At 58.2% G+C, this 22,432-nt stretch overlaps 41 non-coding genes across 41 annotated transcripts; all 41 read right to left on the bottom strand.

Annotated features, from left to right (window-relative positions):
- Positions 1-377: 377 nt before the first annotated feature.
- LOC149849572 (5S ribosomal RNA) lies at positions 378-496 on the bottom strand. Its single transcript, XR_016434250.1, has one exon. It is a non-coding gene; the product is annotated as a 5S ribosomal RNA (ribosomal RNA).
- Positions 497-919: 423 nt separating this feature from the next.
- Positions 920-1,038, bottom strand: LOC149849571 (5S ribosomal RNA). Its single transcript, XR_016434246.1, has one exon. It is a non-coding gene; the product is annotated as a 5S ribosomal RNA (ribosomal RNA).
- Positions 1,039-1,461: 423 nt separating this feature from the next.
- LOC149849570 (5S ribosomal RNA) lies at positions 1,462-1,580 on the bottom strand. Its single transcript, XR_016434245.1, has one exon. It is a non-coding gene; the product is annotated as a 5S ribosomal RNA (ribosomal RNA).
- A 423-nt stretch (positions 1,581-2,003) lies between these two features.
- LOC149849569 (5S ribosomal RNA) lies at positions 2,004-2,122 on the bottom strand. Its single transcript, XR_016433690.1, has one exon. It is a non-coding gene; the product is annotated as a 5S ribosomal RNA (ribosomal RNA).
- A 423-nt stretch (positions 2,123-2,545) lies between these two features.
- LOC149849568 (5S ribosomal RNA) lies at positions 2,546-2,664 on the bottom strand. Its single transcript, XR_016434244.1, has one exon. It is a non-coding gene; the product is annotated as a 5S ribosomal RNA (ribosomal RNA).
- A 423-nt stretch (positions 2,665-3,087) lies between these two features.
- LOC149849567 (5S ribosomal RNA) lies at positions 3,088-3,206 on the bottom strand. The gene has a single exon (XR_016433686.1). It is a non-coding gene; the product is annotated as a 5S ribosomal RNA (ribosomal RNA).
- A 423-nt stretch (positions 3,207-3,629) lies between these two features.
- On the bottom strand, positions 3,630-3,748 carry LOC149849566 (5S ribosomal RNA). The gene has a single exon (XR_016434486.1). It is a non-coding gene; the product is annotated as a 5S ribosomal RNA (ribosomal RNA).
- A 423-nt stretch (positions 3,749-4,171) lies between these two features.
- Positions 4,172-4,290, bottom strand: LOC149849565 (5S ribosomal RNA). Its single transcript, XR_016434243.1, has one exon. It is a non-coding gene; the product is annotated as a 5S ribosomal RNA (ribosomal RNA).
- A 423-nt stretch (positions 4,291-4,713) lies between these two features.
- LOC149849564 (5S ribosomal RNA) lies at positions 4,714-4,832 on the bottom strand. Its single transcript, XR_016434472.1, has one exon. It is a non-coding gene; the product is annotated as a 5S ribosomal RNA (ribosomal RNA).
- A 423-nt stretch (positions 4,833-5,255) lies between these two features.
- Positions 5,256-5,374, bottom strand: LOC149849563 (5S ribosomal RNA). Its single transcript, XR_016433685.1, has one exon. It is a non-coding gene; the product is annotated as a 5S ribosomal RNA (ribosomal RNA).
- A 423-nt stretch (positions 5,375-5,797) lies between these two features.
- LOC149849562 (5S ribosomal RNA) lies at positions 5,798-5,916 on the bottom strand. Its single transcript, XR_016427202.1, has one exon. It is a non-coding gene; the product is annotated as a 5S ribosomal RNA (ribosomal RNA).
- A 421-nt stretch (positions 5,917-6,337) lies between these two features.
- On the bottom strand, positions 6,338-6,456 carry LOC149849561 (5S ribosomal RNA). Its single transcript, XR_016426647.1, has one exon. It is a non-coding gene; the product is annotated as a 5S ribosomal RNA (ribosomal RNA).
- Positions 6,457-6,879: 423 nt separating this feature from the next.
- Positions 6,880-6,998, bottom strand: LOC149849560 (5S ribosomal RNA). Its single transcript, XR_016425984.1, has one exon. It is a non-coding gene; the product is annotated as a 5S ribosomal RNA (ribosomal RNA).
- A 423-nt stretch (positions 6,999-7,421) lies between these two features.
- LOC149849559 (5S ribosomal RNA) lies at positions 7,422-7,540 on the bottom strand. Its single transcript, XR_016434242.1, has one exon. It is a non-coding gene; the product is annotated as a 5S ribosomal RNA (ribosomal RNA).
- Positions 7,541-7,963: 423 nt separating this feature from the next.
- Positions 7,964-8,082, bottom strand: LOC149849558 (5S ribosomal RNA). The gene has a single exon (XR_016433684.1). It is a non-coding gene; the product is annotated as a 5S ribosomal RNA (ribosomal RNA).
- Positions 8,083-8,505: 423 nt separating this feature from the next.
- On the bottom strand, positions 8,506-8,624 carry LOC149849557 (5S ribosomal RNA). The gene has a single exon (XR_016434239.1). It is a non-coding gene; the product is annotated as a 5S ribosomal RNA (ribosomal RNA).
- A 423-nt stretch (positions 8,625-9,047) lies between these two features.
- Positions 9,048-9,166, bottom strand: LOC149849556 (5S ribosomal RNA). The gene has a single exon (XR_016433682.1). It is a non-coding gene; the product is annotated as a 5S ribosomal RNA (ribosomal RNA).
- A 423-nt stretch (positions 9,167-9,589) lies between these two features.
- LOC149849555 (5S ribosomal RNA) lies at positions 9,590-9,708 on the bottom strand. Its single transcript, XR_016434471.1, has one exon. It is a non-coding gene; the product is annotated as a 5S ribosomal RNA (ribosomal RNA).
- Positions 9,709-10,131: 423 nt separating this feature from the next.
- On the bottom strand, positions 10,132-10,250 carry LOC149849554 (5S ribosomal RNA). Its single transcript, XR_016433678.1, has one exon. It is a non-coding gene; the product is annotated as a 5S ribosomal RNA (ribosomal RNA).
- Positions 10,251-10,673: 423 nt separating this feature from the next.
- LOC149849553 (5S ribosomal RNA) lies at positions 10,674-10,792 on the bottom strand. The gene has a single exon (XR_016427197.1). It is a non-coding gene; the product is annotated as a 5S ribosomal RNA (ribosomal RNA).
- A 421-nt stretch (positions 10,793-11,213) lies between these two features.
- Positions 11,214-11,332, bottom strand: LOC149849552 (5S ribosomal RNA). Its single transcript, XR_016426646.1, has one exon. It is a non-coding gene; the product is annotated as a 5S ribosomal RNA (ribosomal RNA).
- A 423-nt stretch (positions 11,333-11,755) lies between these two features.
- Positions 11,756-11,874, bottom strand: LOC149849551 (5S ribosomal RNA). Its single transcript, XR_016425982.1, has one exon. It is a non-coding gene; the product is annotated as a 5S ribosomal RNA (ribosomal RNA).
- A 423-nt stretch (positions 11,875-12,297) lies between these two features.
- LOC149849550 (5S ribosomal RNA) lies at positions 12,298-12,416 on the bottom strand. Its single transcript, XR_016434237.1, has one exon. It is a non-coding gene; the product is annotated as a 5S ribosomal RNA (ribosomal RNA).
- A 423-nt stretch (positions 12,417-12,839) lies between these two features.
- Positions 12,840-12,958, bottom strand: LOC149849549 (5S ribosomal RNA). Its single transcript, XR_016434234.1, has one exon. It is a non-coding gene; the product is annotated as a 5S ribosomal RNA (ribosomal RNA).
- Positions 12,959-13,381: 423 nt separating this feature from the next.
- LOC149849548 (5S ribosomal RNA) lies at positions 13,382-13,500 on the bottom strand. The gene has a single exon (XR_016434232.1). It is a non-coding gene; the product is annotated as a 5S ribosomal RNA (ribosomal RNA).
- A 423-nt stretch (positions 13,501-13,923) lies between these two features.
- Positions 13,924-14,042, bottom strand: LOC149849547 (5S ribosomal RNA). The gene has a single exon (XR_016433676.1). It is a non-coding gene; the product is annotated as a 5S ribosomal RNA (ribosomal RNA).
- A 423-nt stretch (positions 14,043-14,465) lies between these two features.
- LOC149849546 (5S ribosomal RNA) lies at positions 14,466-14,584 on the bottom strand. Its single transcript, XR_016434229.1, has one exon. It is a non-coding gene; the product is annotated as a 5S ribosomal RNA (ribosomal RNA).
- A 423-nt stretch (positions 14,585-15,007) lies between these two features.
- On the bottom strand, positions 15,008-15,126 carry LOC149849545 (5S ribosomal RNA). The gene has a single exon (XR_016433672.1). It is a non-coding gene; the product is annotated as a 5S ribosomal RNA (ribosomal RNA).
- A 423-nt stretch (positions 15,127-15,549) lies between these two features.
- On the bottom strand, positions 15,550-15,668 carry LOC149849544 (5S ribosomal RNA). The gene has a single exon (XR_016427302.1). It is a non-coding gene; the product is annotated as a 5S ribosomal RNA (ribosomal RNA).
- A 423-nt stretch (positions 15,669-16,091) lies between these two features.
- On the bottom strand, positions 16,092-16,210 carry LOC149849543 (5S ribosomal RNA). The gene has a single exon (XR_016426854.1). It is a non-coding gene; the product is annotated as a 5S ribosomal RNA (ribosomal RNA).
- Positions 16,211-16,631: 421 nt separating this feature from the next.
- Positions 16,632-16,750, bottom strand: LOC149849542 (5S ribosomal RNA). The gene has a single exon (XR_016426643.1). It is a non-coding gene; the product is annotated as a 5S ribosomal RNA (ribosomal RNA).
- A 423-nt stretch (positions 16,751-17,173) lies between these two features.
- On the bottom strand, positions 17,174-17,292 carry LOC149849541 (5S ribosomal RNA). The gene has a single exon (XR_016427192.1). It is a non-coding gene; the product is annotated as a 5S ribosomal RNA (ribosomal RNA).
- Positions 17,293-17,713: 421 nt separating this feature from the next.
- Positions 17,714-17,832, bottom strand: LOC149849540 (5S ribosomal RNA). Its single transcript, XR_016426642.1, has one exon. It is a non-coding gene; the product is annotated as a 5S ribosomal RNA (ribosomal RNA).
- A 423-nt stretch (positions 17,833-18,255) lies between these two features.
- Positions 18,256-18,374, bottom strand: LOC149849539 (5S ribosomal RNA). Its single transcript, XR_016425980.1, has one exon. It is a non-coding gene; the product is annotated as a 5S ribosomal RNA (ribosomal RNA).
- A 423-nt stretch (positions 18,375-18,797) lies between these two features.
- LOC149849538 (5S ribosomal RNA) lies at positions 18,798-18,916 on the bottom strand. Its single transcript, XR_016433668.1, has one exon. It is a non-coding gene; the product is annotated as a 5S ribosomal RNA (ribosomal RNA).
- Positions 18,917-19,339: 423 nt separating this feature from the next.
- On the bottom strand, positions 19,340-19,458 carry LOC149849537 (5S ribosomal RNA). Its single transcript, XR_016434223.1, has one exon. It is a non-coding gene; the product is annotated as a 5S ribosomal RNA (ribosomal RNA).
- Positions 19,459-19,881: 423 nt separating this feature from the next.
- Positions 19,882-20,000, bottom strand: LOC149849536 (5S ribosomal RNA). The gene has a single exon (XR_016433667.1). It is a non-coding gene; the product is annotated as a 5S ribosomal RNA (ribosomal RNA).
- A 423-nt stretch (positions 20,001-20,423) lies between these two features.
- On the bottom strand, positions 20,424-20,542 carry LOC149849535 (5S ribosomal RNA). Its single transcript, XR_016434222.1, has one exon. It is a non-coding gene; the product is annotated as a 5S ribosomal RNA (ribosomal RNA).
- A 423-nt stretch (positions 20,543-20,965) lies between these two features.
- Positions 20,966-21,084, bottom strand: LOC149849534 (5S ribosomal RNA). Its single transcript, XR_016433663.1, has one exon. It is a non-coding gene; the product is annotated as a 5S ribosomal RNA (ribosomal RNA).
- Positions 21,085-21,507: 423 nt separating this feature from the next.
- LOC149849533 (5S ribosomal RNA) lies at positions 21,508-21,626 on the bottom strand. The gene has a single exon (XR_016427280.1). It is a non-coding gene; the product is annotated as a 5S ribosomal RNA (ribosomal RNA).
- Positions 21,627-22,049: 423 nt separating this feature from the next.
- LOC149849532 (5S ribosomal RNA) lies at positions 22,050-22,168 on the bottom strand. The gene has a single exon (XR_016426830.1). It is a non-coding gene; the product is annotated as a 5S ribosomal RNA (ribosomal RNA).
- Between the last annotated feature and the right edge of the window lie 264 nt (positions 22,169-22,432).

The following is a 22,432-nucleotide window of genomic DNA, read 5'->3' as shown; positions in this document are numbered from 1 at the left end:
GTGGGGGCCGCAACGCACGAACCGACTAGCCGTCATAGAAACGGCCCCGAAAAACGCCCGAAACGAGCTTAAACGGCATCCGAAACGGTCCCGAACCGACTTCGTCTGTTCGCCACGTCGTAGCCAGCGGAACGAGCTTTCCGTGGCCACGAAAATCGCCGAATTCCGACATCGGCGTGCCAAGTTACGGTCCGGCGACCCGGAACTGCTGCGTTTGTCGCACGCCGCGGCTCGTGTCGGGTGCCGGCGCTGCGGCGCGCAAGGCGAGGTTGAAAGGGAAGCAGAAGACCTCGATGGATCAGATACGGTGTGTTGCGGGAAGTGAAAAGAAGGTCGAAGGTTGGTGCCGACGACAAAAAAGCGCCGAAGGCAAAAAAAGAGTGCAACACGAGGACTTCCCAGGAGGTCACCCATCCCAGTACTACTCTCGCCCAAGCACGCTTAACTTCGGAGTTATGATGGGATCCGGTGCTTTAGTGCTGGTATGATCGCACCCGTTACATGTTGCGCGAAAAAATGCTCTTATGCCTCACGCGGGAGCCGTGGGGGCCGCAACGCACGAACCGACTAGCCGTCATAGAAACGACCCCGAAAAACGCCCGAAACGAGCTTAAACGGCATCCGAAACGGTCCCGAACCGACTTCGTCTGTTCGCCACGTCGTAGCCAGCGGAACGAGCTTTCCGTGGCCACGAAAATCGCCGAATTCCGACATCGGCGTGCCAAGTTACGGTCCGTCGACCCGGAACTGCTGCGTTTGTCGCACGCCGCGGCTCGTGTCGGGTGCCGGCGCTGCGGCGCGCAAGGCGAGGTTGAAAGGGAAGCAGAAGACCTCGATGGATCAGATACGGTGTGTTGCGGGAAGTGAAAAGAAGGTCGAAGGTTGGTGCCGACGACAAAAAAGCGCCGAAGGCAAAAAAAGAGTGCAACACGAGGACTTCCCAGGAGGTCACCCATCCCAGTACTACTCTCGCCCAAGCACGCTTAACTTCGGAGTTATGATGGGATCCGGTGCTTTAGTGCTGGTATGATCGCACCCGTTACATGTTGCGCGAAAAAATGCTCTTATGCCTCACGCGGGAGCCGTGGGGGCCGCAACGCACGAACCGACTAGCCGTCATAGAAACGGCCCCGAAAAACGCCCGAAACGAGCTTAAACGGCATCCGAAACGGTCCCGAACCGACTTCGTCTGTTCGCCACGTCGTAGCCAGCGGAACGAGCTTTCCGTGGCCACGAAAATCGCCGAATTCCGACATCGGCGTGCCAAGTTACGGTCCGGCGACCCGGAACTGCTGCGTTTGTCGCACGCCGCGGCTCGTGTCGGGTGCTGGCGCTGCGGCGCGCAAGGCGAGGTTGAAAGGGAAGCAGAAGACCTCGATGGATCAGATACGGTGTGTTGCGGGAAGTGAAAAGAAGGTTGAAGGTTGGTGCCGACGACAAAAAAGCGCCGAAGGCAAAAAAAGAGTGCAACACGAGGACTTCCCAGGAGGTCACCCATCCCAGTACTACTCTCGCCCAAGCACGCTTAACTTCGGAGTTATGATGGGATCCGGTGCTTTAGTGCTGGTATGATCGCACCCGTTACATGTTGCGCGAAAAAATGCTCTTATGCCTCACGCGGGAGCCGTGGGGGCCGCAACGCACGAACCGACTAGCCGTCATAGAAACGACCCCGAAAAACGCCCGAAACGAGCTTAAACGGCATCCGAAACGGTCCCGAACCGACTTCGTCTGTTCGCCACGTCGTAGCCAGCGGAACGAGCTTTCCGTGGCCACGAAAATCGCCGAATTCCGACATCGGCGTGCCAAGTTACGGTCCGGCGACCCGGAACTGCTGCGTTTGTCGCACGCCGCGGCTCGTGTCGGGTGCCGGCGCTGCGGCGCGCAAGGCGAGGGTGAAAGGGAAGCAGAAGACCTCGATGGATCAGATACGGTGTGTTGCGGGAAGTGAAAAGAAGGTCGAAGGTTGGTGCCGACGACAAAAAAGCGCCGAAGGCAAAAAAAGAGTGCAACACGAGGACTTCCCAGGAGGTCACCCATCCCAGTACTACTCTCACCCAAGCACGATTAACTTCGGAGTTCTGATGGGATCCGGTGCTTTAGTGCTGGTATGATCGCACCCGTTACATGTTGCGCGAAAAAATGCTCTTATTCCTCACGCGGGAGCCGTGGGGGCCGCAACGCACGAACCGACTAGCCGTCATAGAAACGGCCCCGAAAAATGCCCGAAACGAGCTTAAACGGCATCCGAAACGGTCCCGAACCGACTTCGTCTGTTCGCCACGTCGTAGCCAGCGGAACGAGCTTTCCGTGGCCACGAAAATCGCCGAATTCCGACATCGGCGTGCCAAGTTACGGTCCGGCGACCCGGAACTGCTGCGTTTGTCGCACGCCGCGGCTCGTGTCGGGTGCCGGCGCTGCGGCGCGCAAGGCGAGGTTGAAAGGGAAGCAGAAGACCTCGATGGATCAGATACGGTGTGTTGCGGGAAGTGAAAAGAAGGTCGAAGGTTGGTGCCGACGACAAAAAGGCGCCGAAGGCAAAAAAAGAGTGCAACACGAGGACTTCCCAGGAGGTCACCCATCCCAGTACTACTCTCGCCCAAGCACGCTTAACTTCGGAGTTATGATGGGATCCGGTGCTTTAGTGCTGGTATGATCGCACCCGTTACATGTTGCGCGAAAAAATGCTCTTATGCCTCACGCGGGAGCCGTGGGGGCCGCAACGCACGAACCGACTAGCCGTCATAGAAACGACCCCGAAAAACGCCCGAAACGAGCTTAAACGGCATCCGAAACGGTCCCGAACCGACTTCGTCTGTTCGCCACGTCGTAGCCAGCGGAACGAGCTTTCCGTGGCCACGAAAATCGCCGAATTCCGACATCGGCGTGCCAAGTTACGGTCCGGCGACCCGGAACTGCTGCGTTTGTCGCACGCCGCGGCTCGTGTCGGGTGCCGGCGCTGCGGCGCGCAAGGCGAGGGTGAAAGGGAAGCAGAAGACCTCGATGGATCAGATACGGTGTGTTGCGGGAAGTGAAAAGAAGGTCGAAGGTTGGTGCCGACGACAAAAAAGCGCCGAAGGCAAAAAAAGAGTGCAACACGAGGACTTCCCAGGAGGTCACCCATCCCAGTACTACTCTCACCCAAGCACGATTAACTTCGGAGTTCTGATGGGATCCGGTGCTTTAGTGCTGGTATGATCGCACCCGTTACATGTTGCGCGAAAAAATGCTCTTATGCCTCACGCGGGAGCCGTGGGGGCCGCAACGCACGAACCGACTAGCCGTCATAGAAACGGCCCCGAAAAATGCCCGAAACGAGCTTAAACGGCATCCGAAACGGTCCCGAACCGACTTCGTCTGTTCGCCACGTCGTAGCCAGCGGAACGAGCTTTCCGTGGCCACGAAAATCGCCGAATTCCGACATCGGCGTGCCAAGTTACGGTCCGGCGACCCGGAACTGCTGCGTTTGTCGCACGCCGCGGCTCGTGTCGGGTGCCGGCGCTGCGGCGCGCAAGGCGAGGTTGAAAGGGAAGCAGAAGACCTCGATGGATCAGATACGGTGTGTTGCGGGAAGTGAAAAGAAGGTCGAAGGTTGGTGCCGACGACAAAAAAGCGCCGAAGGCAAAAAAAGAGTGCAACACGAGGACTTCCCAGGAGGTCACCCATCCCAGTACTACTCTCGCCCGAGCACGCTTAACTTCGGAGTTATGATGGGATCCGGTGCTTTAGTGCTGGTATGATCGCACCCGTTACATGTTGCGCGAAAAAATGCTCTTATGCCTCACGCGGGAGCCGTGGGGGCCGCAACGCACGAACCGACTAGCCGTCATAGAAACGGCCCCGAAAAACGCCCGAAACGAGCTTAAACGGCATCCGAAACGGTCCCGAACCGACTTCGTCTGTTCGCCACGTCGTAGCCAGCGGAACGAGCTTTCCGTGGCCACGAAAATCGCCGAATTCCGACATCGGCGTGCCAAGTTACGGTCCGGCGACCCGGAACTGCTGCGTTTGTCGCACGCCGCGGCTCGTGTCGGGTGCCGGCGCTGCGGCGCGCAAGGCGAGGTTGAAAGGGAAGCAGAAGACCTCGATGGATCAGATACGGTGTGTTGCGGGAAGTGAAAAGAAGGTCGAAGGTTGGTGCCGACGACAAAAAAGCGCCGAAGGCAAAAAAAGAGTGCAACACGAGGACTTCCCAGGAGGTCACCCATCCCAGTACTACTCTCGCCCAAGCACGCTTAACTTCGGAGTTATGATGGGATCCGGTGCTTTAGTGCTGGTATGATCGCACCCGTTACATGTTGCGCGAAAAAATGCTCTTATGCCTCACGCGGGAGCCGTGGGGGCCGCAACGCACGAACCGACTAGCCGTCATAGAAACGACCCCGAAAAACGCCCGAAACGAGCTTAAACGGCATCCGAAACGGTCCCGAACCGACTTCGTCTGTTCGCCACGTCGTAGCCAGCGGAACGAGCTTTCCGTGGCCACGAAAATCGCCGAATTCCGACATCGGCGTGCCAAGTTACGGTCCGGCGACCCGGAACTGCTGCGTTTGTCGCACGCCGCGGCTCGTGTCGGGTGCCGGCGCTGCGGCGCGCAAGGCGAGGTTGAAAGGGAAGCAGAAGACCTCGATGGATCAGATACGGTGTGTTGCGGGAAGTGAAAAGAAGGTCGAAGGTTGGTGCCGACGACAAAAAAGCGCCGAAGGCAAAAAAAGAGTGCAACACGAGGACTTCCCAGGAGGTCACCCATCCCAGTACTACTCTCGCCCGAGCACGCTTAACTTCGGAGTTATGATGGGATCCGGTGCTTTAGTGCTGGTATGATCGCACCCGTTACATGTTGCGCGAAAAAATGCTCTTATGCCTCACGCGGGAGCCGTGGGGGCCGCAACGCACGAACCGACTAGCCGTCATAGAAACGACCCCGAAAAACGCCCGAAACGAGCTTAAACGGCATCCGAAACGGTCCCGAACCGACTTCGTCTGTTCGCCACGTCGTAGCCAGCGGAACGAGCTTTCCGTGGCCACGAAAATCGCCGAATTCCGACATCGGCGTGCCAAGTTACGGTCCGGCGACCCGGAACTGCTGCGTTTGTCGCACGCCGCGGCTCGTGTCGGGTGCCGGCGCTGCGGCGCGCAAGGCGAGGGTGAAAGGGAAGCAGAAGACCTCGATGGATCAGATACGGTGTGTTGCGGGAAGTGAAAAGAAGGTCGAAGGTTGGTGCCGACGACAAAAAAGCGCCGAAGGCAAAAAAAGAGTGCAACACGAGGACTTCCCAGGAGGTCACCCATCCCAGTACTACTCTCACCCAAGCACGATTAACTTCGGAGTTCTGATGGGATCCGGTGCTTTAGTGCTGGTATGATCGCACCCGTTACATGTTGCGCGAAAAAATGCTCTTATGCCTCAAGCGGGAGCCGTGGGGGCCGCAACGCACGAACCGACTAGCCGTCATAGAAACGGCCCCGAAAAATGCCCGAAACGAGCTTAAACGGCATCCGAAACGGTCCCGAACCGACTTCGTCTGTTCGCCACGTCGTAGCCAGCGGAACGAGCTTTCCGTGGCCACGAAAATCGCCGAATTCCGACATCGGCGTGCCAAGTTACGGTCCGGCGACCCGGAACTGCTGCGTTTGTCGCACGCCGCGGCTCGTGTCGGGTGCCGGCGCTGCGGCGCGCAAGGCGAGGTTGAAAGGGAAGCAGAAGACCTCGATGGATCAGATACGGTGTGTTGCGGGAAGTGAAAAGAAGGTCGAAGGTTGGTGCCGACGACAAAAAAGCGCCGAAGGCAAAAAAAGAGTGCAACACGAGGACTTCCCAGGAGGTCACCCATCCCAGTACTACTCTTGCCCAAGCACGCTTAACTTCGGAGTTCTGATGGGATCCGGTGCTTTAGTGCTGGTATGATCGCACCCGTTACATGTTGCGCGAAAAAATGCTCTTATGCCTCACGCGGGAGCCGTGGGGGCCGCAACGCACGAACCGACTAGCCGTCATAGAAACGGCCCCGAAAAACGCCCGAAACGAGCTTAAACGGCATCCGAAACGGTCCCGAACCGACTTCGGCTGTTCGCCACGTCGTAGCCAGCGGAACGAGCTTTCCGTGGCCACGAAAATCGCCGAATTCCGACATCGGCGTGCCAAGTTACGGTCCGGCGACCCGGAACTGCTGCGTTTGTCGCACGCCGCGGCTCATGTCGGGTGCCGGCGCTGCGGCGCGCAAGGCGAGGGTGAAAGGGAAGCAGAAGACCTCGATGGATCAGATACGATGTGTTGCGGGAAGTGAAAAGAAGGTCGAAGGTTGGTGCCGACGACAAAAAAGCGCCGAAGGCAAAAAGAGAGCGACACGAGGACTTCCCAGGAGGTCACCCATCCCAGTACTACTCTCGCCCAAGCACGCTTAACTTCGGAGTTCTGATGGGATCCGGTGCTTTAGTGCTGGTATGATCGCACCCGTTACATGTTGCGCGAAAAAATGCTCTTATGCCTCACGCGGGAGCCGTGGGGGCCGCAACGCACGAACCGACTAGCCGTCATAGAAACGGCCCTGAAAAACGCCCGAAACGAGCTTAAACGGCATCCGAAACGGTCCCGAACCGACTTCGTCTGTTCGCCACGTCGTAGCCAGCGGAACGAGCTTTCCGTGGCCACGAAAATCGCCGAATTCCGACATCGGCGTGCCAAGTTACGGTCCGGCGACCCGGAACTGCTGCGTTTGTCGCACGCCGCGGCTCGTGTCGGGTGCCGGCGCTGCGGCGCGCACGGCGAGGGTGAAAGGGAAGCAGAAGACCTCGATGGATCAGATACGATGTGTTGCGGGAAGTGAAAAGAAGGTCGGAGGTTGGTGCCGACGATAAAAAAGCGCCGAAGGCAAAAAGAGAGTGCAACACGAGGACTTCCCAGGAGGTCACCCATCCCAGTACTACTCTCGCCCAATCACGCTTAACTTTGAAGTTCTGATGGGATCCGGTGCTTTAGTGCTGGTATGATCGCACCCGTTACATGTTGCGCGAAAAAATGCTCTTATGCCTCACGCGGGAGCCGTGGGGGCCGCAACGCACGAACCGACTAGCCGTCATAGAAACGGCCCCGAAAAACGCCCGAAACGAGCTTAAACGGCATCCGAAACGGTCCCGAACCGACTTCGTCTGTTCGCCACGTCGTAGCCAGCGGAACGAGCTTTCCGTGGCCACGAAAATCGCCGAATTCCGACATCGGCGTGCCAAGTTACGGTCCGGCGACCCGGAACTGCTGCGTTTGTCGCACGCCGCGGCTCGTGTCGGGTGCCGGCGCTGCGGCGCGCAAGGCGAGGTTGAAAGGGAAGCAGAAGACCTCGATGGATCAGATACGGTGTGTTGCGGGAAGTGAAAAGAAGGTCGAAGGTTGGTGCCGACGACAAAAAAGCGCCGAAGGCAAAAAAAGAGTGCAACACGAGGACTTCCCAGGAGGTCACCCATCCCAGTACTACTCTCGCCCAAGCACGCTTAACTTCGGAGTTATGATGGGATCCGGTGCTTTAGTGCTGGTATGATCGCACCCGTTACATGTTGCGCGAAAAAATGCTCTTATGCCTCACGCGGGAGCCGTGGGGGCCGCAACGCACGAATCGACTAGCCGTCATAGAAACGACCCCGAAAAATGCCCGAAACGAGCTTAAACGGCATCCGAAACGGTCCCGAACCGACTTCGTCTGTTCGCCACGTCGTAGCCAGCGGAACGAGCTTTCCGTGGCCACGAAAATCGCCGAATTCCGACATCGGCGTGCCAAGTTACGGTCCGGCGACCCGGAACTGCTGCGTTTGTCGCACGCCGCGGCTCGTGTCGGGTGCCGGCGCTGCGGCGCGCAAGGCGAGGGTGAAAGGGAAGCAGAAGACCTCGATGGATCAGATACGGTGTGTTGCGGGAAGTGAAAAGAAGGTCGAAGGTTGGTGCCGACGACAAAAAAGCGCCGAAGGCAAAAAAAGAGTGCAACACGAGGACTTCCCAGGAGGTCACCCATCCCAGTACTACTCTCACCCAAGCACGATTAACTTCGGAGTTCTGATGGGATCCGGTGCTTTAGTGCTGGTATGATCGCACCCGTTACATGTTGCGCGAAAAAATGCTCTTATTCCTCACGCGGGAGCCGTGGGGGCCGCAACGCACGAACCGACTAGCCGTCATAGAAACGGCCCCGAAAAATGCCCGAAACGAGCTTAAACGGCATCCGAAACGGTCCCGAACCGACTTCGTCTGTTCGCCACGTCGTAGCCAGCGGAACGAGCTTTCCGTGGCCACGAAAATCGCCGAATTCCGACATCGGCGTGCCAAGTTACGGTCCGGCGACCCGGAACTGCTGCGTTTGTCGCACGCCGCGGCTCGTGTCGGGTGCCGGCGCTGCGGCGCGCAAGGCGAGGTTGAAAGGGAAGCAGAAGACCTCGATGGATCAGATACGGTGTGTTGCGGGAAGTGAAAAGAAGGTCGAAGGTTGGTGCCGACGACAAAAAAGCGCCGAAGGCAAAAAAAGAGTGCAACACGAGGACTTCCCAGGAGGTCACCCATCCCAGTACTACTCTCGCCCAAGCACGCTTAACTTCGGAGTTATGATGGGATCCGGTGCTTTAGTGCTGGTATGATCGCACCCGTTACATGTTGCGCGAAAAAATGCTCTTATGCCTCACGCGGGAGCCGTGGGGGCCGCAACGCACGAACCGACTAGCCGTCATAGAAACGACCCCGAAAAACGCCCGAAACGAGCTTAAACGGCATCCGAAACGGTCCCGAACCGACTTCGTCTGTTCGCCACGTCGTAGCCAGCGGAACGAGCTTTCCGTGGCCACGAAAATCGCCGAATTCCGACATCGGCGTGCCAAGTTACGGTCCGGCGACCCGGAACTGCTGCGTTTGTCGCACGCCGCGGCTCGTGTCGGGTGCCGGCGCTGCGGCGCGCAAGGCGAGGGTGAAAGGGAAGCAGAAGACCTCGATGGATCAGATACGGTGTGTTGCGGGAAGTGAAAAGAAGGTCGAAGGTTGGTGCCGACGACAAAAAAGCGCCGAAGGCAAAAAAAGAGTGCAACACGAGGACTTCCCAGGAGGTCACCCATCCCAGTACTACTCTCACCCAAGCACGATTAACTTCGGAGTTCTGATGGGATCCGGTGCTTTAGTGCTGGTATGATCGCACCCGTTACATGTTGCGCGAAAAAATGCTCTTATGCCTCACGCGGGAGCCGTGGGGGCCGCAACGCACGAACCGACTAGCCGTCATAGAAACGGCCCCGAAAAATGCCCGAAACGAGCTTAAACGGCATCCGAAACGGTCCCGAACCGACTTCGTCTGTTCGCCACGTCGTAGCCAGCGGAACGAGCTTTCCGTGGCCACGAAAATCGCCGAATTCCGACATCGGCGTGCCAAGTTACGGTCCGGCGACCCGGAACTGCTGCATTTGTCGCACGTCGCGGCTCGTGTCGGGTGCCGGCGCTGCGGCGCGCAAGGCGAGGTTGAAAGGGAAGCAGAAGACCTCGATGGATCAGATACGGTGTGTTGCGGGAAGTGAAAAGAAGGTCGAAGGTTGGTGCCGACGACAAAAAAGCGCCGAAGGCAAAAAAAGAGTGCAACACGAGGACTTCCCAGGAGGTCACCCATCCCAGTACTACTCTCGCCCGAGCACGCTTAACTTCGGAGTTATGATGGGATCCGGTGCTTTAGTGCTGGTATGATCGCACCCGTTACATGTTGCGCGAAAAAATGCTCTTATGCCTCACGCGGGAGCCGTGGGGGCCGCAACGCACGAACCGACTAGCCGTCATAGAAACGACCCCGAAAAACGCCCGAAACGAGCTTAAACGGCATCCGAAACGGTCCCGAACCGACTTCGTCTGTTCGCCACGTCGTAGCCAGCGGAACGAGCTTTCCGTGGCCACGAAAATCGCCGAATTCCGACATCGGCGTGCCAAGTTACGGTCCGGCGACCCGGAACTGCTGCGTTTGTCGCACGCCGCGGCTCGTGTCGGGTGCCGGCGCTGCGGCGCGCAAGGCGAGGGTGAAAGGGAAGCAGAAGACCTCGATGGATCAGATACGGTGTGTTGCGGGAAGTGAAAAGAAGGTCGAAGGTTGGTGCCGACGACAAAAAAGCGCCGAAGGCAAAAAAAGAGTGCAACACGAGGACTTCCCAGGAGGTCACCCATCCCAGTACTACTCTCACCCAAGCACGATTAACTTCGGAGTTCTGATGGGATCCGGTGCTTTAGTGCTGGTATGATCGCACCCGTTACATGTTGCGCGAAAAAATGCTCTTATGCCTCAAGCGGGAGCCGTGGGGGCCGCAACGCACGAACCGACTAGCCGTCATAGAAACGGCCCCGAAAAATGCCCGAAACGAGCTTAAACGGCATCCGAAACGGTCCCGAACCGACTTCGTCTGTTCGCCACGTCGTAGCCAGCGGAACGAGCTTTCCGTGGCCACGAAAATCGCCGAATTCCGACATCGGCGTGCCAAGTTACGGTCCGGCGACCCGGAACTGCTGCGTTTGTCGCACGCCGCGGCTCGTGTCGGGTGCCGGCGCTGCGGCGCGCAAGGCGAGGTTGAAAGGGAAGCAGAAGACCTCGATGGATCAGATACGGTGTGTTGCGGGAAGTGAAAAGAAGGTCGAAGGTTGGTGCCGACGACAAAAAAGCGCCGAAGGCAAAAAAAGAGTGCAACACGAGGACTTCCCAGGAGGTCACCCATCCCAGTACTACTCTTGCCCAAGCACGCTTAACTTCGGAGTTCTGATGGGATCCGGTGCTTTAGTGCTGGTATGATCGCACCCGTTACATGTTGCGCGAAAAAATGCTCTTATGCCTCACGCGGGAGCCGTGGGGGCCGCAACGCACGAACCGACTAGCCGTCATAGAAACGGCCCCGAAAAACGCCCGAAACGAGCTTAAACGGCATCCGAAACGGTCCCGAACCGACTTCGTCTGTTCGCCACGTCGTAGCCAGCGGAACGAGCTTTCCGTGGCCACGAAAATCGCCGAATTCCGACATCGGCGTGCCAAGTTACGGTCCGGCGACCCGGAACTGCTGCGTTTGTCGCACGCCGCGGCTCATGTCGGGTGCCGGCGCTGCGGCGCGCAAGGCGAGGGTGAAAGGGAAGCAGAAGACCTCGATGGATCAGATACGATGTGTTGCGGGAAGTGAAAAGAAGGTCGAAGGTTGGTGCCGACGACAAAAAAGCGCCGAAGGCAAAAAGAGAGCGACACGAGGACTTCCCAGGAGGTCACCCATCCCAGTACTACTCTCGCCCAAGCACGCTTAACTTCGGAGTTCTGATGGGATCCGGTGCTTTAGTGCTGGTATGATCGCACCCGTTACATGTTGCGCGAAAAAATGCTCTTATGCCTCACGCGGGAGCCGTGGGGGCCGCAACGCACGAACCGACTAGCCGTCATAGAAACGGCCCTGAAAAACGCCCGAAACGAGCTTAAACGGCATCCGAAACGGTCCCGAACCGACTTCGTCTGTTCGCCACGTCGTAGCCAGCGGAACGAGCTTTCCGTGGCCACGAAAATCGCCGAATTCCGACATCGGCGTGCCAAGTTACGGTCCGGCGACCCGGAACTGCTGCGTTTGTCGCACGCCGCGGCTCGTGTCGGGTGCCGGCGCTGCGGCGCGCACGGCGAGGGTGAAAGGGAAGCAGAAGACCTCGATGGATCAGATACGATGTGTTGCGGGAAGTGAAAAGAAGGTCGGAGGTTGGTGCCGACGATAAAAAAGCGCCGAAGGCAAAAAGAGAGTGCAACACGAGGACTTCCCAGGAGGTCACCCATCCCAGTACTACTCTCGCCCAATCACGCTTAACTTTGAAGTTCTGATGGGATCCGGTGCTTTAGTGCTGGTATGATCGCACCCGTTACATGTTGCGCGAAAAAATGCTCTTATGCCTCACGCGGGAGCCGTGGGGGCCGCAACGCACGAACCGACTAGCCGTCATAGAAACGGCCCCGAAAAACGCCCGAAACGAGCTTAAACGGCATCCGAAACGGTCCCGAACCGACTTCGTCTGTTCGCCACGTCGTAGCCAGCGGAACGAGCTTTCCGTGGCCACGAAAATCGCCGAATTCCGACATCGGCGTGCCAAGTTACGGTCCGGCGACCCGGAACTGCTGCGTTTGTCGCACGCCGCGGCTCGTGTCGGGTGCCGGCGCTGCGGCGCGCAAGGCGAGGTTGAAAGGGAAGCAGAAGACCTCGATGGATCAGATACGGTGTGTTGCGGGAAGTGAAAAGAAGGTCGAAGGTTGGTGCCGACGACAAAAAAGCGCCGAAGGCAAAAAAAGAGTGCAACACGAGGACTTCCCAGGAGGTCACCCATCCCAGTACTACTCTCGCCCAAGCACGCTTAACTTCGGAGTTATGATGGGATCCGGTGCTTTAGTGCTGGTATGATCGCACCCGTTACATGTTGCGCGAAAAAATGCTCTTATGCCTCACGCGGGAGCCGTGGGGGCCGCAACGCACGAACCGACTAGCCGTCATAGAAACGACCCCGAAAAACGCCCGAAACGAGCTTAAACGGCATCCGAAACGGTCCCGAACCGACTTCGTCTGTTCGCCACGTCGTAGCCAGCGGAACGAGCTTTCCGTGGCCACGAAAATCGCCGAATTCCGACATCGGCGTGCCAAGTTACGGTCCGTCGACCCGGAACTGCTGCGTTTGTCGCACGCCGCGGCTCGTGTCGGGTGCCGGCGCTGCGGCGCGCAAGGCGAGGTTGAAAGGGAAGCAGAAGACCTCGATGGATCAGATACGGTGTGTTGCGGGAAGTGAAAAGAAGGTCGAAGGTTGGTGCCGACGACAAAAAAGCGCCGAAGGCAAAAAAAGAGTGCAACACGAGGACTTCCCAGGAGGTCACCCATCCCAGTACTACTCTCGCCCAAGCACGCTTAACTTCGGAGTTATGATGGGATCCGGTGCTTTAGTGCTGGTATGATCGCACCCGTTACATGTTGCGCGAAAAAATGCTCTTATGCCTCACGCGGGAGCCGTGGGGGCCGCAACGCACGAACCGACTAGCCGTCATAGAAACGGCCCCGAAAAACGCCCGAAACGAGCTTAAACGGCATCCGAAACGGTCCCGAACCGACTTCGTCTGTTCGCCACGTCGTAGCCAGCGGAACGAGCTTTCCGTGGCCACGAAAATCGCCGAATTCCGACATCGGCGTGCCAAGTTACGGTCCGGCGACCCGGAACTGCTGCGTTTGTCGCACGCCGCGGCTCGTGTCGGGTGCCGGCGCTGCGGCGCGCCAGGCGAGGTTGAAAGGGAAGCAGAAGACCTCGATGGATCAGATACGGTGTGTTGCGGGAAGTGAAAAGAAGGTCGAAGGTTGGTGCCGACGACCAAAAAGCGCCGAAGGCAAAAAAAGAGTGCAACACGAGGACTTCCCAGGAGGTCACCCATCCCAGTACTACTCTCGCCCAAGCACGCTTAACTTCGGAGTTATGATGGGATCCGGTGCTTTAGTGCTGGTATGATCGCACCCGTTACATGTTGCGCGAAAAAATGCTCTTATGCCTCACGCGGGAGCCGTGGGGGCCGCAACGCACGAACCGACTAGCTGTCATAGAAACGACCCCGAAAAACGCCCGAAACGAGCTTAAACGGCATCCGAAACGGTCCCGAACCGACTTCGTCTGTTCGCCACGTCGTAGCCAGCGGAACGAGCTTTCCGTGGCCACGAAAATCGCCGAATTCCGACATCGGCGTGCCAAGTTACGGTCCGGCGACCCGGAACTGCTGCGTTTGTCGCACGCCGCGGCTCGTGTCGGGTGCCGGCGCTGCGGCGCGCAAGGCGAGGGTGAAAGGGAAGCAGAAGACCTCGATGGATCAGATACGGTGTGTTGCGGGAAGTGAAAAGAAGGTCGAAGGTTGGTGCCGACGACAAAAAAGCGCCGAAGGCAAAAAAAGAGTGCAACACGAGGACTTCCCAGGAGGTCACCCATCCCAGTACTACTCTCACCCAAGCACGATTAACTTCGGAGTTCTGATGGGATCCGGTGCTTTAGTGCTGGTATGATCGCACCCGTTACATGTTGCGCGAAAAAATGCTCTTATGCCTCACGCGGGAGCCGTGGGGGCCGCAACGCACGAACCGACTAGCCGTCATAGAAACGGCCCCGAAAAATGCCCGAAACGAGCTTAAACGGCATCCGAAACGGTCCCGAACCGACTTCGTCTGTTCGCCACGTCGTAGCCAGCGGAACGAGCTTTCCGTGGCCACGAAAATCGCCGAATTCCGACATCGGCGTGCCAAGTTACGGTCCGGCGACCCGGAACTGCTGCGTTTGTCGCACGCCGCGGCTCGTGTCGGGTGCCGGCGCTGCGGCGCGCAAGGCGAGGTTGAAAGGGAAGCAGAAGACCTCGATGGATCAGATACGGTGTGTTGCGGGAAGTGAAAAGAAGGTCGAAGGTTGGTGCCGACGACAAAAAAGCGCCGAAGGCAAAAAAAGAGTGCAACACGAGGACTTCCCAGGAGGTCACCCATCCCAGTACTACTCTCGCCCAAGCACGCTTAACTTCGGAGTTATGATGGGATCCGGTGCTTTAGTGCTGGTATGATCGCACCCGTTACATGTTGCGCGAAAAAATGCTCTTATGCCTCACGCGGGAGCCGTGGGGGCCGCAACGCACGAACCGACTAGCCGTCATAGAAACGACCCCGAAAAACGCCCGAAACGAGCTTAAACGGCATCCGAAACGGTCCCGAACCGACTTCGTCTGTTCGCCACGTCGTAGCCAGCGGAACGAGCTTTCCGTGGCCACGAAAATCGCCGAATTCCGACATCGGCGTGCCAAGTTACGGTCCGGCGACCCGGAACTGCTGCGTTTGTCGCACGCCGCGGCTCGTGTCGGGTGCCGGCGCTGCGGCGCGCAAGGCGAGGGTGAAAGGGAAGCAGAAGACCTCGATGGATCAGATACGGTGTGTTGCGGGAAGTGAAAAGAAGGTCGAAGGTTGGTGCCGACGACAAAAAAGCGCCGAAGGCAAAAAAAGAGTGCAACACGAGGACTTCCCAGGAGGTCACCCATCCCAGTACTACTCTCACCCAAGCACGATTAACTTCGGAGTTCTGATGGGATCCGGTGCTTTAGTGCTGGTATGATCGCACCCGTTACATGTTGCGCGAAAAAATGCTCTTATGCCTCACGCGGGAGCCGTGGGGGCCGCAACGCACGAACCGACTAGCCGTCATAGAAACGGCCCCGAAAAATGCCCGAAACGAGCTTAAACGGCATCCGAAACGGTCCCGAACCGACTTCGTCTGTTCGCCACGTCGTAGCCAGCGGAACGAGCTTTCCGTGGCCACGAAAATCGCCGAATTCCGACATCGGCGTGCCAAGTTACGGTCCGGCGACCCGGAACTGCTGCGTTTGTCGCACGCCGCGGCTCGTGTCGGGTGCCGGCGCTGCGGCGCGCACGGCGAGGGTGAAAGGGAAGCAGAAGACCTCGATGGATCAGATACGGTGTGTTGCGGGAAGTGAAAAGAAGGTCGGAGGTTGGTGCCGACGACAAAAAAGCGCCGAAGGCAAAAAAAGAGTGCAACACGAGGACTTCCCAGGAGGTCACCCATCCCAGTACTACTCTCGCCCAAGCACGCTTAACTTCGGAGTTCTGATGGGATCCGGTGCTTTAGTGCTGGTATGATCGCACCCGTTACATGTTGCGCGAAAAAATGCTCTTATGCCTCACGCGGGAGCCGTGGGGGCCGCAACGCACGAACCGACTAGCCGTCATAGAAACGGCCCTGAAAAACGCCCGAAACGAGCTTAAACGGCATCCGAAACGGTCCCGAACCGACTTCGTCTGTTCGCCACATCGTAGCCAGCGGAACGAGCTTTCCGTGGCAACGAAAATCGCCGAATTCCGACATCGGCGTGCCAAGTTACGGTCCGGCGACCCGGAACTGCTGCGTTTGTCGCACGCCGCGGCTCGTGTCGGGTGCCGGCGCTGCGGCGCGCAAGGCGAGGGTGAAAGGGAAGCAGAAGACCTCGATGGATCAGATACGGTGTGTTGCGGGAAGTGAAAAGAAGGTCGAAGGTTGGTGCCGACGACAAAAAAGCGCCGAAGGCAAAAAAAGAGTGCAACACGAGGACTTCCCAGGAGGTCACCCATCCCAGTACTACTCTCGCCCAAGCACGCTTAACTTCGGAGTTCTGATGGGATCCGGTGCTTTAGTGCTGGTATGATCGCACTCGTTACATGTTGCGCGAAAAAATGCTCTTATGCCTCACGCGGGAGCCGTGGGGGCCGCAACGCACGAACCGACTAGCCGTCATAGAAACGACCCCGAAAAACGCCCGAAACGAGCTTAAACGGCATCCGAAACGGTCCCGAACCGACTTCGTCTGTTCGCCACGTCGTAGCCAGCGGAACGAGCTTTCCGTGGCCACGAAAATCGCCGAATTCCGACATCGGCGTGCCAAGTTACGGTCCGGCGACCCGGAACTGCTGCGTTTGTCGCACGCCGCGGCTCATGTCGGGTGCCGGCGCTGCGGCGCGCAAGGCGAGGGTGAAAGGGAAGCAGAAGACCTCGATGGATCAGATACGGTGTGTTGCGGGAAGTGAAAAGAAGGTCGAAGGTTGGTGCCGACGACAAAAAAGCGCCGAAGGCAAAAAGAGAGCGACACGAGGACTTCCCAGGAGGTCACCCATCCCAGTACTACTCTCGCCCAAGCACGCTTAACTTCGGAGTTCTGATGGGATCCGGTGCTTTAGTGCTGGTATGATCGCACCCGTTACATGTTGCGCGAAAAAATGCTCTTATGCCTCACGCGGGAGCCGTGGGGGCCGCAACGCACGAACCGACTAGCCGTCATAGAAACGGCCCCGAAAAATGCTTGAAATGAGCTTAAACGGCATCCGAAACGGTCCCAAACCGACTTCGTCTGTTCGCCACGTCGTAGCCAGCGGAACGAGCTTTCCGTGGCCACGAAAATCGCCGAATTCCGACATCGGCGTGCCAAGTTACGGTCCGGCGACCCGGAACTGCTGCGTTTGTCGCACGCCGCGGCTCGTGTCGGGTGCCGGCGCTGCGGCGCGCAAGGCGAGGTTGAAAGGGAAGCAGAAGACCTCGATGGATCAGATACGGTGTGTTGCGGGAAGTGAAAAGAAGGTCGAAGGTTGGTGCCGACGACAAAAAAGCGCCGAAGGCAAAAAAAGAGTGCAACACGAGGACTTCCCAGGAGGTCACCCATCCCAGTACTACTCTTGCCCAAGCACGCTTAACTTCGGAGTTCTGATGGGATCCGGTGCTTTAGTGCTGGTATGATCGCACCCGTTACATGTTGCGCGAAAAAATGCTCTTATGCCTCACGCGGGAGCCGTGGGGGCCGCAACGCACGAACCGACTAGCCGTCATAGAAACGGCCCCGAAAAACGCCCGAAACGAGCTTAAACGGCATCCGAAACGGTCCCGAACCGACTTCGTCTGTTCGCCACGTCGTAGCCAGCGGAACGAGCTTTCCGTGGCCACGAAAATCGCCGAATTCCGACATCGGCGTGCCAAGTTACGGTCCGGCGACCCGGAACTGCTGCGTTTGTCGCACGCCGCGGCTCATGTCGGGTGCCGGCGCTGCGGCGCGCAAGGCGAGGGTGAAAGGGAAGCAGAAGACCTCGATGGATCAGATACGATGTGTTGCGGGAAGTGAAAAGAAGGTCGAAGGTTGGTGCCGACGACAAAAAAGCGCCGAAGGCAAAAAGAGAGCGACACGAGGACTTCCCAGGAGGTCACCCATCCCAGTACTACTCTCGCCCAAGCACGCTTAACTTCGGAGTTCTGATGGGATCCGGTGCTTTAGTGCTGGTATGATCGCACCCGTTACATGTTGCGCGAAAAAATGCTCTTATGCCTCACGCGGGAGCCGTGGGGGCCGCAACGCACGAACCGACTAGCCGTCATAGAAACGGCCCTGAAAAACGCCCGAAACGAGCTTAAACGGCATCCGAAACGGTCCCGAACCGACTTCGTCTGTTCGCCACGTCGTAGCCAGCGGAACGAGCTTTCCGTGGCCACGAAAATCGCCGAATTCCGACATCGGCGTGCCAAGTTACGGTCCGGCGACCCGGAACTGCTGCGTTTGTCGCACGCCGCGGCTCGTGTCGGGTGCCGGCGCTGCGGCGCGCACGGCGAGGGTGAAAGGGAAGCAGAAGACCTCGATGGATCAGATACGATGTGTTGCGGGAAGTGAAAAGAAGGTCGGAGGTTGGTGCCGACGATAAAAAAGCGCCGAAGGCAAAAAGAGAGTGCAACACGAGGACTTCCCAGGAGGTCACCCATCCCAGTACTACTCTCGCCCAATCACGCTTAACTTTGAAGTTCTGATGGGATCCGGTGCTTTAGTGCTGGTATGATCGCACCCGTTACATGTTGCGCGAAAAAATGCTCTTATGCCTCACGCGGGAGCCGTGGGGGCCGCAACGCACGAACCGACTAGCCGTCATAGAAACGACCCCGAAAAACGCCCGAAACGAGCTTAAACGGCATCCGAAACGGTCCCGAACCGACTTCGTCTGTTCGCCACGTCGTAGCCAGCGGAACGAGCTTTCCGTGGCCACGAAAATCGCCGAATTCCGACATCGGCGTGCCAAGTTACGGTCCGGCGACCCGGAACTGCTGCGTTTGTCGCACGCCGCGGCTCGTGTCGGGTGCCGGCGCTGCGGCGCGCAAGGCGAGGGTGAAAGGGAAGCAGAAGACCTCGATGGATCAGATACGGTGTGTTGCGGGAAGTGAAAAGAAGGTCGAAGGTTGGTGCCGACGACAAAAAAGCGCCGAAGGCAAAAAAAGAGTGCAACACGAGGACTTCCCAGGAGGTCACCCATCCCAGTACTACTCTCACCCAAGCACGATTAACTTCGGAGTTCTGATGGGATCCGGTGCTTTAGTGCTGGTATGATCGCACCCGTTACATGTTGCGCGAAAAAATGCTCTTATGCCTCACGCGGGAGCCGTGGGGGCCGCAACGCACGAACCGACTAGCCGTCATAGAAACGGCCCCGAAAAATGCCCGAAACGAGCTTAAACGGCATCCGAAACGGTCCCGAACCGACTTCGTCTGTTCGCCACGTCGTAGCCAGCGGAACGAGCTTTCCGTGGCCACGAAAATCGCCGAATTCCGACATCGGCGTGCCAAGTTACGGTCCGGCGACCCGGAACTGCTGCGTTTGTCGCACGCCGCGGCTCGTGTCGGGTGCCGGCGCTGCGGCGCGCAAGGCGAGGTTGAAAGGGAAGCAGAAGACCTCGATGGATCAGATACGGTGTGTTGCGGGAAGTGAAAAGAAGGTCGAAGGTTGGTGCCGACGACAAAAAAGCGCCGAAGGCAAAAAAAGAGTGCAACACGAGGACTTCCCAGGAGGTCACCCATCCCAGTACTACTCTCGCCCAAGCACGCTTAACTTCGGAGTTATGATGGGATCCGGTGCTTTAGTGCTGGTATGATCGCACCCGTTACATGTTGCGCGAAAAAATGCTCTTATGCCTCACGCGGGAGCCGTGGGGGCCGCAACGCACGAACCGACTAGCCGTCATAGAAACGACCCCGAAAAACGCCCGAAACGAGCTTAAACGGCATCCGAAACGGTCCCGAACCGACTTCGTCTGTTCGCCACGTCGTAGCCAGCGGAACGAGCTTTCCGTGGCCACGAAAATCGCCGAATTCCGACATCGGCGTGCCAAGTTACGGTCCGGCGACCCGGAACTGCTGCGTTTGTCGCACGCCGCGGCTCGTGTCGGGTGCCGGCGCTGCGGCGCGCAAGGCGAGGGTGAAAGGGAAGCAGAAGACCTCGATGGATCAGATACGGTGTGTTGCGGGAAGTGAAAAGAAGGTCGAAGGTTGGTGCCGACGACAAAAAAGCGCCGAAGGCAAAAAAAGAGTGCAACACGAGGACTTCCCAGGAGGTCACCCATCCCAGTACTACTCTCACCCAAGCACGATTAACTTCGGAGTTCTGATGGGATCCGGTGCTTTAGTGCTGGTATGATCGCACCCGTTACATGTTGCGCGAAAAAATGCTCTTATGCCTCACGCGGGAGCCGTGGGGGCCGCAACGCACGAACCGACTAGCCGTCATAGAAACGGCCCCGAAAAATGCCCGAAACGAGCTTAAACGGCATCCGAAACGGTCCCGAACCGACTTCGTCTGTTCGCCACGTCGTAGCCAGCGGAACGAGCTTTCCGTGGCCACGAAAATCGCCGAATTCCGACATCGGCGTGCCAAGTTACGGTCCGGCGACCCGGAACTGCTGCGTTTGTCGCACGCCGCGGCTCGTGTCGGGTGCCGGCGCTGCGGCGCGCAAGGCGAGGTTGAAAGGGAAGCAGAAGACCTCGATGGATCAGATACGGTGTGTTGCGGGAAGTGAAAAGAAGGTCGAAGGTTGGTGCCGACGACAAAAAAGCGCCGAAGGCAAAAAAAGAGTGCAACACGAGGACTTCCCAGGAGGTCACCCATCCCAGTACTACTCTCGCCCAAGCACGCTTAACTTCGGAGTTATGATGGGATCCGGTGCTTTAGTGCTGGTATGATCGCACCCGTTACATGTTGCGCGAAAAAATGCTCTTATGCCTCACGCGGGAGCCGTGGGGGCCGCAACGCACGAACCGACTAGCCGTCATAGAAACGACCCCGAAAAACGCCCGAAACGAGCTTAAACGGCATCCGAAACGGTCCCGAACCGACTTCGTCTGTTCGCCACGTCGTAGCCAGCGGAACGAGCTTTCCGTGGCCACGAAAATCGCCGAATTCCGACATCGGCGTGCCAAGTTACGGTCCGGCGACCCGGAACTGCTGCGTTTGTCGCACGCCGCGGCTCGTGTCGGGTGCCGGCGCTGCGGCGCGCAAGGCGAGGGTGAAAGGGAAGCAGAAGACCTCGATGGATCAGATACGGTGTGTTGCGGGAAGTGAAAAGAAGGTCGAAGGTTGGTGCCGACGACAAAAAAGCGCCGAAGGCAAAAAAAGAGTGCAACACGAGGACTTCCCAGGAGGTCACCCATCCCAGTACTACTCTCACCCAAGCACGATTAACTTCGGAGTTCTGATGGGATCCGGTGCTTTAGTGCTGGTATGATCGCACCCGTTACATGTTGCGCGAAAAAATGCTCTTATGCCTCACGCGGGAGCCGTGGGGGCCGCAACGCACGAACCGACTAGCCGTCATAGAAACGGCCCCGAAAAATGCCCGAAACGAGCTTAAACGGCATCCGAAACGGTCCCGAACCGACTTCGTCTGTTCGCCACGTCGTAGCCAGCGGAACGAGCTTTCCGTGGCCACGAAAATCGCCGAATTCCGACATCGGCGTGCCAAGTTACGGTCCGGCGACCCGGAACTGCTGCGTTTGTCGCACGCCGCGGCTCGTGTCGGGTGCCGGCGCTGCGGCGCGCACGGCGAGGGTGAAAGGGAAGCAGAAGACCTCGATGGATCAGATACGGTGTGTTGCGGGAAGTGAAAAGAAGGTCGGAGGTTGGTGCCGACGACAAAAAAGCGCCGAAGGCAAAAAAAGAGTGCAACACGAGGACTTCCCAGGAGGTCACCCATCCCAGTACTACTCTCGCCCAAGCACGCTTAACTTCGGAGTTCTGATGGGATCCGGTGCTTTAGTGCTGGTATGATCGCACCCGTTACATGTTGCGCGAAAAAATGCTCTTATGCCTCACGCGGGAGCCGTGGGGGCCGCAACGCACGAACCGACTAGCCGTCATAGAAACGGCCCTGAAAAACGCCCGAAACGAGCTTAAACGGCATCCGAAACGGTCCCGAACCGACTTCGTCTGTTCGCCACATCGTAGCCAGCGGAACGAGCTTTCCGTGGCAACGAAAATCGCCGAATTCCGACATCGGCGTGCCAAGTTACGGTCCGGCGACCCGGAACTGCTGCGTTTGTCGCACGCCGCGGCTCGTGTCGGGTGCCGGCGCTGCGGCGCGCAAGGCGAGGGTGAAAGGGAAGCAGAAGACCTCGATGGATCAGATACGGTGTGTTGCGGGAAGTGAAAAGAAGGTCGAAGGTTGGTGCCGACGACAAAAAAGCGCCGAAGGCAAAAAAAGAGTGCAACACGAGGACTTCCCAGGAGGTCACCCATCCCAGTACTACTCTCGCCCAAGCACGCTTAACTTCGGAGTTCTGATGGGATCCGGTGCTTTAGTGCTGGTATGATCGCACTCGTTACATGTTGCGCGAAAAAATGCTCTTATGCCTCACGCGGGAGCCGTGGGGGCCGCAACGCACGAACCGACTAGCCGTCATAGAAACGACCCCGAAAAACGCCCGAAACGAGCTTAAACGGCATCCGAAACGGTCCCGAACCGACTTCGTCTGTTCGCCACGTCGTAGCCAGCGGAACGAGCTTTCCGTGGCCACGAAAATCGCCGAATTCCGACATCGGCGTGCCAAGTTACGGTCCGGCGACCCGGAACTGCTGCGTTTGT

Source organism: Nuphar pumila, chromosome 1 (assembly GCF_984573655.1).
Source record: "Nuphar pumila chromosome 1, dmNupPumi1.hap1.1, whole genome shotgun sequence".
NCBI classification, from domain to species: Eukaryota; Viridiplantae; Streptophyta; class Magnoliopsida; order Nymphaeales; family Nymphaeaceae; genus Nuphar; species Nuphar pumila.
The sequence above is the reverse complement of the archived record's forward strand: the minus strand, read 5'-3'. Positions and strand labels throughout refer to the sequence as shown.